The following is an 8,721-nucleotide window of genomic DNA, read 5'->3' as shown; positions in this document are numbered from 1 at the left end:
ACTATGGGGGCAAAACGGTAAATTGGCAAGCTGTACTTATGAGCATCTGTGAAGGGTCATCGTACTGATGATTGGTTATATCCAATGGACATAGAAATAAATCTATGGTAAGAAGAGTTCAACTGTCAATCTTTAGTGGAATGCCTGGCAGTTAACGGATGGTGGATATCGTGGCTAAAGAGTTTAGTCAGTTATTCACGTACCGTTGGAGCTTCGAGCCATAGGTCCATAAGGTCCCCTTGATAGCTTGGATATAAGTTGAGAATCAGTTTTTGGGTCAATTTGAAATATTCAAATTGACAAGAGGGAACTCGATTATATATGATATAATGGAACTAGTTAATTATATATGATATAATTAACTTTAAGTATGAGATACAATAATTTGGAGGAAATTGGATTAAATATGATTTATATCTAGTGGAGAAAAAATACTATGATTAAAATATGATATTAGTCCATAGGTTATGAATATGTTGTGATTATATTCATTGTCTATTAATTGGACGGATAAAGGGATAATAGGTCGGCGCCTCTTCTGTTTTCATAACAGATGAGTAAGTTGAAGAATCTCTTTGAGACGCTTAAATAGCTCATAGCGTGTTAAGCATTGTATGTGTAGTCATAGTGCTTGAACGATCGCTTACCTATACGATAATGTTGAGCGATCGCTTAACGCTTGCACCCGCACGCACTATTTACTAAATGATCGTTTACCTTTTCCTAAGCGATCATTTAGTGCCCGATATTTACTAAACGGTCGTTTAGACGATTGCTTACCTTTTCCTACACAATCGTATACTTCACCTAAACGATCAAGCATTTTTGTCTATACGATAGACGAGTCTATCTCCCACTTGCTTGATCGTTGTATACGATCTCCCTTCCTCCATCCCTCTACCAAATCCGAACAAAGCCCACCCTTTGGATTCTCACTCCGAGAATACTGAGGGCTCTGAGTGGTGGTTTCATCCCCGTTTTCTTCTGTTCGTGTGGAGACTATTCAAGGTAGACGATTGGGATTTGCTGAGCGATAGCTTACCGTTTCAGTGAAAGTGAGAATTGCTGTGAAGAATAAGTCTTCAACCGGTATGACCTCTCGATCTCTTATTTATTATTCCTTTGAGCATGCCAGTAATTTATCGTTATGAATGCATATTATTATGTTTGAATGTATATGTAGAAATTTTGTCACAATGAATTGGAAAGATCCGCTTCCGCTCGTAGGTACTCTTGAATAAGAGTTCCTTCAATTTATAGTGCGAAGAGTTTAGTTGTCGGTCTTTAGTAGAGTAACTGACAGTTATGAATGTTGATTAATTTGATTAAAAGAGTTTAATCAATTAATCTTGTATCATTGGAGCTTCAATCTATATGTTTGTAAGGTCCCCTCGTTAGCTCAATGAGAACCGATGGGAAACAAATTAATTTTGGTGTGATTTGAATTGTTCAAATTAATTAAAGAAAATTAATTGTATAAGACACTGTTAAATAGTGTATATTAATACATTATATAATATAATGTATGTTGATATATTTTTTATGAGAGAAATAAATATTTGAATATGATTTGAATATTAATTACATGAATATGAGTCATATAAAAACTACATGTTATAATTTAATGTGAATATGATCCATATTATATTTATATATAGTCTTATGAGAAAAATAAATATTTGAATGTGATTCAAATATTGATTATATGAATATGATTCGTGTAAAAAAAAACTATATGTTATAATTTAATGTGAATATGATCCATATTATATTTATATATAGTCTTATGAGAAAAATAAAGATTTAAATATGATTCAAATATTAATTATATGTTTATGATTCATATAGGAACTATATGTTAAGGTTAATATGAATATGATTCATATTAAATTTATATATTTTACTGAAGGGTATTATAATTTGAATATGATTCAATTATTATTTATATAAATGTGATTCATATAAAAACTATAAGTTAAGATTAATATGAATTTGTTTCATATTAATACCTTAGGTTATTTGAGAGAATAATAAACTATAGTTTATGTTATATGTGATCTAATATTAACTATAGGTTATATGTTATATGTGATATAACATATAGTCTGTATATATATATATATATATATATATATATTAAATTCAAATTTTTTAATTTAAAATTTATTAAAAATAAAAAGGAGGGAGTTAAACTCCCTCAACCCATTAATCTCTCCCTTTTCAACTAACAAATGAAGAGAGAGAAAGTTCTCAATCTCTATAATCTCTCTATGGTTCTCCTTCTTTCTATGAATTTTTATAGAGAGAAAGAAAAAAAACTCTCAATTCTCTTGTAACATCCCGCACCTTTTTATTTATATATTAATGATGTAATTTTTTTTTTCAATAATTGTCCTTAGTTGGAGGGGCATGTGGAATTTTGAATTTAAAGTTTAAGCGCGAGGATTTAGTGTCGGCATGGAAATTATTCAAATTATTCAATTTTCAAACTCAATTTGGAAACTTATAGCAAGAATTTATTTTCTTTGGAAAAGAAAGAAATTAAATGGTATAAAGTGGATTAAGGAAAGAATTTAATTAGAGTTACACTATTTTCCCTTCTTTATTATTATTATTATTATTATTAGTTTTTTTTTTAAAATAAAGAGGACCCCCACGCTTCTCCCTCATGCGAGCCCCCCCCCCCCCTGTTTTTCTACTTCCAAACGCCGCCTCACTGCCCTTCCTCTCAGCCATCCAATCGCCGCCATTCGTGGGTTCTGGCTGGCCAGATCCCGCCGGTCAAACACGCTGCCAGTCGCCCAGCTCTCTAGTCGCGCCTTCCTAGCCGTCTGCACAGTCATCCGACCATCACACCTTCCTCACTCCCTCCCTTCGCCGCACGAGCCACCAGATATGTGCAACGCTGCCGCTCCCACTTTGACTCGCCCACCGTGCCGATTTCGCCCAGGTTTGAGCCCAGCCACTGGATCTGCACGTCCGCCGCCCACTGCTGCTCCAGTCTCCAACTACAGCACCTCCTAGCCCTCTGTTCGCCGTCCGCCACTGCCGTCATTTTTGGTTCGCAAGATCTTGCAGTTTTAGGTAAGCCTTTTGTGAAGTTTTGGGTGGAAGTTTAGGCCCCCATTAAGTTTGGAATGAAGGTTAACTTATTCGAATTATTTTTTGCCTTAGATTTGAACCAAGGAAACTGTTGGAAGGGTTGTCCAGCGGGTTCGAGATCGTTCGACAAGATTTTTGGTAAGAGATATAGTCCTTATTGTTGGTTTGTGGGCACACTTTGATCACTGAATTAAGTTTGGCTTAACCCTTGTATCTCTAAGGTTCCGAGTTGTCGTCCATTGGGAGTTAAAATCTGTTGGAAGGAGTTTTGGAATGGTTGTTAATCGAGTTCCTTGGGTAAGCTTTTGGGTATTGTGGTTTTGACTCTGAGATGTCGCAATTATTTTTGGACTGAAACTTAATGGTTGTATTCATATGTTAGGATCGTTTCTTCAAACCGCGGTCATCATTTGGTTGTCGGAGGTTATCTGTGGAATTTCGATTAAGGTAAATAATCTTACCACTGGAACTGCCCACGGGTCAGGCTTTAGTTGTATGCTAGAATGATGAGTGTATGTTATAATAAATGTTAGCATGTTGATTGATAGTATGACCTGAATCAAAGTATGTTCTGGCATGAGTTCTGATTTGTTTACATATACACCTAGGCACTTGATTGTTAGTATGAGGTGGTATGTGTTTCCATATGTTGGTATCTGATCTGCTGATGTTGTGGCATACATGTATGTTATGGAACTATGATGCTAAGGCATACATGAATGTTGTAAAATATGTTGTTGAGGATTATGTGTATGTGGTAGAGCCATGTTATCGAGGATTACATGTATGTCATAGATTCGTACGGTGTTGATTTTTTAATGTTGAGACTGTGTTTATGTCCTCCTGATTAGTTAGATGCTCACCAGTTTGTGTTTCCTTTAGGATTCACCAGTTTGTGTTTCCTTCGGGATTCACCAGTTTGCGTTTCCTTCCCTTTAGGATTCACCAGTTTGTGTTTCCTTCGGGATTCACCAGTTTGTGTTTCCTTCAGGATTCACCAGTTTGTGTTTCCTTCGGGATTCACCAGTTTTGTGTTTCTTCAGGATTCACCAGTTTTGTGTTTCCTTGGGGATTCACCAGTTTGTGTTTCCTTGGGGATTCACCAGTTTTGTGTTTCCTTCAGGATTCACCAGTTTTGTGTTTCCTTCAGGATTCACCAGTTTTGTGGGCATACTTAACTACATAGGATAGGACTCAGTCTCTTCCTGTTTCATGTGTTTATGTGCTATAAGTGGGCATCTAGAGGACATAGATGCCTAGCCTGACCCCAGTGGTGGGGTTACTTACTGAGTATTTTATGCTCATTCTTTCTTATGTTGATGTTTGAGATAAGGGTAGAGATGCACCAGAATTGGCGCAGCGGAATATATCTATGTTGATGTTTCTTATTTTTCCCTTAATGTTTAGTTTTACCGTTTGAAACTTATTATGAAGGATTGTTTTTTTTATATATACTTTTAATAGTCTTTACGAATCATGGGTACCCTATTATTGTTTTAACAATTGCATTTAATAAATAGCTTTTGAACTTCTCTTGTCTATTTAGCATTTATTTCAACATAAAGGAGTGTCGTTTAAAATGCCATGCATACATGTATTTTAGTAACGGGCTAACTTAAGTCCTAGGGGGTCGGGTCGTTACATCTCTTCCCTTCCCTCACGCCAATATTGAGTGCAAGCCCACACCTCTGCACGGTTCTCGTCCTTGAGAATAACAGGGAAGACCCCTTGGTTGTATCCATTCCTGTTTGTTGAGTTCGTCAATGTCGAGTTCGTGAGATCGAGAGAAGATGACTTGATTTTGGAGAGGAACATGAAGAATGGTCTTCAAAGGTGAGTGATTTCTTAATCTTTTCCTCTCTATTTTAACATAGCAGAAAGCCTACTTAGCTTTATGTTTTTTCATGGTTTCTGTCACTCTGAATTATGTTGTACATTATGTAAAAGGAAATTTAGAGATTGATGCATCAAATTGCTTCCGCTGCGAGGAATTCCATTCCCTTCAGTATCTACTAGAAAATCATCAACGGAATATAAGGTTTGACACTGCAATCAAATCTTGTGGCTTTGATCAAAATATTGATGCTTGTCAAATATTCAATGCATAACTCCAATAAAGGTTTACTACCTTTCAGGCATGGAGTTATATTATCTAAGAAACAGTGTCCCAGGACATCTTAAGAAGTTGAGGAGATGAGACGGATCCACTAGGCATCAATTGTTGGCATTCTAATTTATGCAATATTATGTACTAGACCTGACATTTGCTATGCAGTAGGGATAGTTAGTAGATATCAGTTTGATTAAGGATTAGATCACTAGACAACAGTTTAAATCATTTTCAAGTATCTTAGGAGAACGAGGGACTACATGCTTGTATATGAGTGTAAGGATTTTATCCTTATAAGATACACTAAATCTAATTTTCAGATTGATAGGGATTCCAGGAAATCTATTTTAGGATCGGTGTTCACTTTTAACAGAGGGGCTGTAATCTGGATAAGCACAAAGCAAGGTTACATTGCTGACTTCACCATAGAGGTAGAGTATATAACGGCTTGTGAAGTTGCCCAGGAGGCAGTATGGCTCAGGAAGTACATGACTGATCTAGAAGCTGTTCTAGACATGTCAAAGTCCATCACCCTTTATTGTGATAATAGTGGTATTGTGGCTAATTCCAAGGAGACTAGGAGCAACAAACATGAAAAGCCTATAGAGCGCAAGTATCACCTGTTTCGGAAGATTCTGCATCGAGGGGACGTGACAGTCATGAAGATCGCTTCAGAGCACAACGATTAAGGTGTTCAAAAGTCACCTAGAGAGGCTAGTGAAGGAAATCGGAAGCGAGATTTTCATGAGCAGCGGAACAAGACTATTCTAAATTACAATCATGAATCAACAAATACATTTACAGTCGACTTTAAACAACGGTTATGCGATTATACAGAAAAATTACAGCATGAACAATACAAATGCATAGAAAGCAAACTCTACGCACATAGGTAGAAATGTCTCCACGCTCCGTGGCGCACTCTGATCGCTCGAACAACAACAACCATGAAGGCCTGATCTACACGACTGCAACACCTCACGAACACTTCGCGCTCGTCCTCAATGATCTCCTCGGTCACAAACTCCTCCGCAACATGAACGGCCTCCACAGCACCACGAACAGCCTCCAGAAAACCTCAATGGTGTCGAGTTGAGTCTAACACCACCAACAAGGTGACCTTGGTCTTCTCGGTGAAAATCCAGAGGGTGGGCTCTGTTCGGACTTGGTATGAGGCAGATAAATGGAGGAAAGAACGATCGTGTACACGACTGGGCAAGTGGGAGATGGCAAAGACCTATCGTATAGGTCGATGCTCAATCGTTTAGATAAAGCTATGCGATCGTCTAGGAAAAGCTATGCGATCGTTTAGCTCAGTCTGTCGCCTACAGACACTACACGATCGTTTACCTTGGGCCAACGATCGTCTAGTAAAACTATGCGATCGTTTAGTAAATACTACATGATCGTTTAGCTCGCACGTGCACGATCGTTTAGCTCGCCCAACCGTTGTTTAGTAAATCCGTATTTATTTGACGACTTACGTGAGTTTCTTTTTCGTGAGAGAAAACTCAAATACCTTTTCCAACTTTTGTAAAAACCTCATTTTCGAAATAGAAAACCACTTTCCTTTTAAACTCACGATTACCATGATCCAATAACCACCCACTACTTTGGTTATTTAAAAGAAAAAGAATTAATTATCTAATAATTAATATTATTATAAATATAAATGATAACCAACTTATCATGTAACGACCCGATCCCCTAGGACTTAAGTTAGGCCATTACTAAAATACATACATGCATGGAACTTAAAACGATACTCTTTTATGGTGAAATAAATGCTAAATAGATAAGGGGAATTCAAAAGTCCTTTATTAAATACAAATATTAAAAACAATAATAAGGTACCCATAAATCATAAGGTTAATAAATAAGTATGAAAAACAATTCTCAATAATAAGTTACAAACATCAAAACTGAAAATTTAGCAAAAACATGAAAAAAAATCTGTCTTATTTGCGGAAGCATAAAAAAATTGATCCTAGTGGCTCGATCATGGATTTTGCTTGTCATTCGCCAGCGCGTCCCTACTCTTACCTGAAACAACAACATGAGAAAGAATGAGTATAAAATACTCAGTAAGTAACCCCACCACTGGGGTCAAGCTAGGCATCTATATCCTCTAGATACCTACCTCTGGTGAAACATATAAACTGCTCTAGTCCTCATGGGACACATATACACATGAAACAAAAAAGAGACTGAGTTCTATCCTACTGTAGTTAAGTATGTCCACTACCTTTGATGAATCCCGAAGAAGACACGAACTGGTGAATCCCAAAGGAGACACGAACTGGTGAATCCCAAAGGAAACACGAACTCGTGAATCCCAAAGGAAACACGAACTCGTGAATCCCGAAAGAAACACGAACTGAAAAATCTCGAAGGAAACACAAAATCTAATGGGCATCTAACTAATTAGTAAGGATACTTGCATAGTCTCAACATCATAATTATCACTATATGAATATATGACATACATATATACCTCAACATCATGGCTCTACAACATACACATATACCTCAACATCATCAGATCAAATACAACCATATGGAATCACATACCATCTAATACTAGCATTCAAGTGTCTATATGCACAAATAAATATTTCAGATCTCGTACCAAAACATACTTTGGTCATATTATACTATCCGTCTATCATGTTATCATTCTGCCATAACATTCATTTATCATGCTAGCACAATGCCTGGCCCGTGGGAAGTTCCAGTAGTAAGATTACTTACCTTAAATTTGGTCACAATTTAATCCAAGTAATTAACCCTCTTACAACTCTTGGAAGGCTTTGAATCCACCCTATAACATAGGGTACAAATAACAAATCCAAAGTTCTAAACTCATCTTTGGGGTCTAAATCCAATTAATCAAATTATTTAAAGATCTTCAATTTAACTTTACCTAAAACAAAAATCCGTAGACAATCTCAGATGGCCAACGAAACCAACAACTACAAGTAAGACCCTGACATAAGAACGCACCCAAGTTTCAAAATTGAAACCAAGGCCTAATCCCACATACTCCAAATACTGCAAAAAATCTAGGTAAACTCATCCAAGGTATGATATGAGGCACACCAAATCTGCTAAAACAATTCCAACTTCACCAAACAGCACCTTAATACCTTCAAGAACATGAATCCAAAGTTGACACATAAAGGCCTCAATCGATTAATGCCAACAGTAAATGGGCAGTCTAGAATCCATTGAAAACAACACCAAACAGTAGAAATCTTACCCAAGTTGATAAATCTGATGACGGCACAAGCAACGACGGCGGAAACAGGAGGAATCCGACGCAGATCTAGTCGATTGAAAAAGAAAAGTGGCGCTAGCGGTGGTGGCTTCAGTGTAGACGCGTCTAGAGCGACGCTGGTCGGTTCGGACGAAGCGGCTCGAACGCGGGCAACTTCGGTGTGGGAGACTGGAATCGGATCTGGGCGGTGCGAAGAGGCCGAAGTCGAATCTGGCTGTCCACGGCTCAGATT

The 8,721-nt window shown here is 37.3% G+C and overlaps 1 long non-coding RNA gene across 1 annotated transcript; it reads right to left on the bottom strand.

Moving 5' to 3' along the window:
* Positions 1-7,045: 7,045 nt before the first annotated feature.
* LOC120080063 lies at positions 7,046-8,715 on the bottom strand. The gene is made up of 2 exons (XR_005482414.1): positions 8,472-8,715; positions 7,046-7,255 (listed from the first exon to the last, which is right to left on the bottom strand). It is a non-coding gene; the product is annotated as an uncharacterized LOC120080063 (long non-coding RNA).
* Between the last annotated feature and the right edge of the window lie 6 nt (positions 8,716-8,721).

The sequence above is a fragment of the Benincasa hispida genome, chromosome 6 (assembly GCF_009727055.1).
Source record: "Benincasa hispida cultivar B227 chromosome 6, ASM972705v1, whole genome shotgun sequence".
Taxonomy (NCBI): Eukaryota; Viridiplantae; Streptophyta; class Magnoliopsida; order Cucurbitales; family Cucurbitaceae; genus Benincasa; species Benincasa hispida.
Note: the sequence above shows the minus strand (reverse complement) of the source record. Positions and strands in the feature narration are given on the sequence as shown.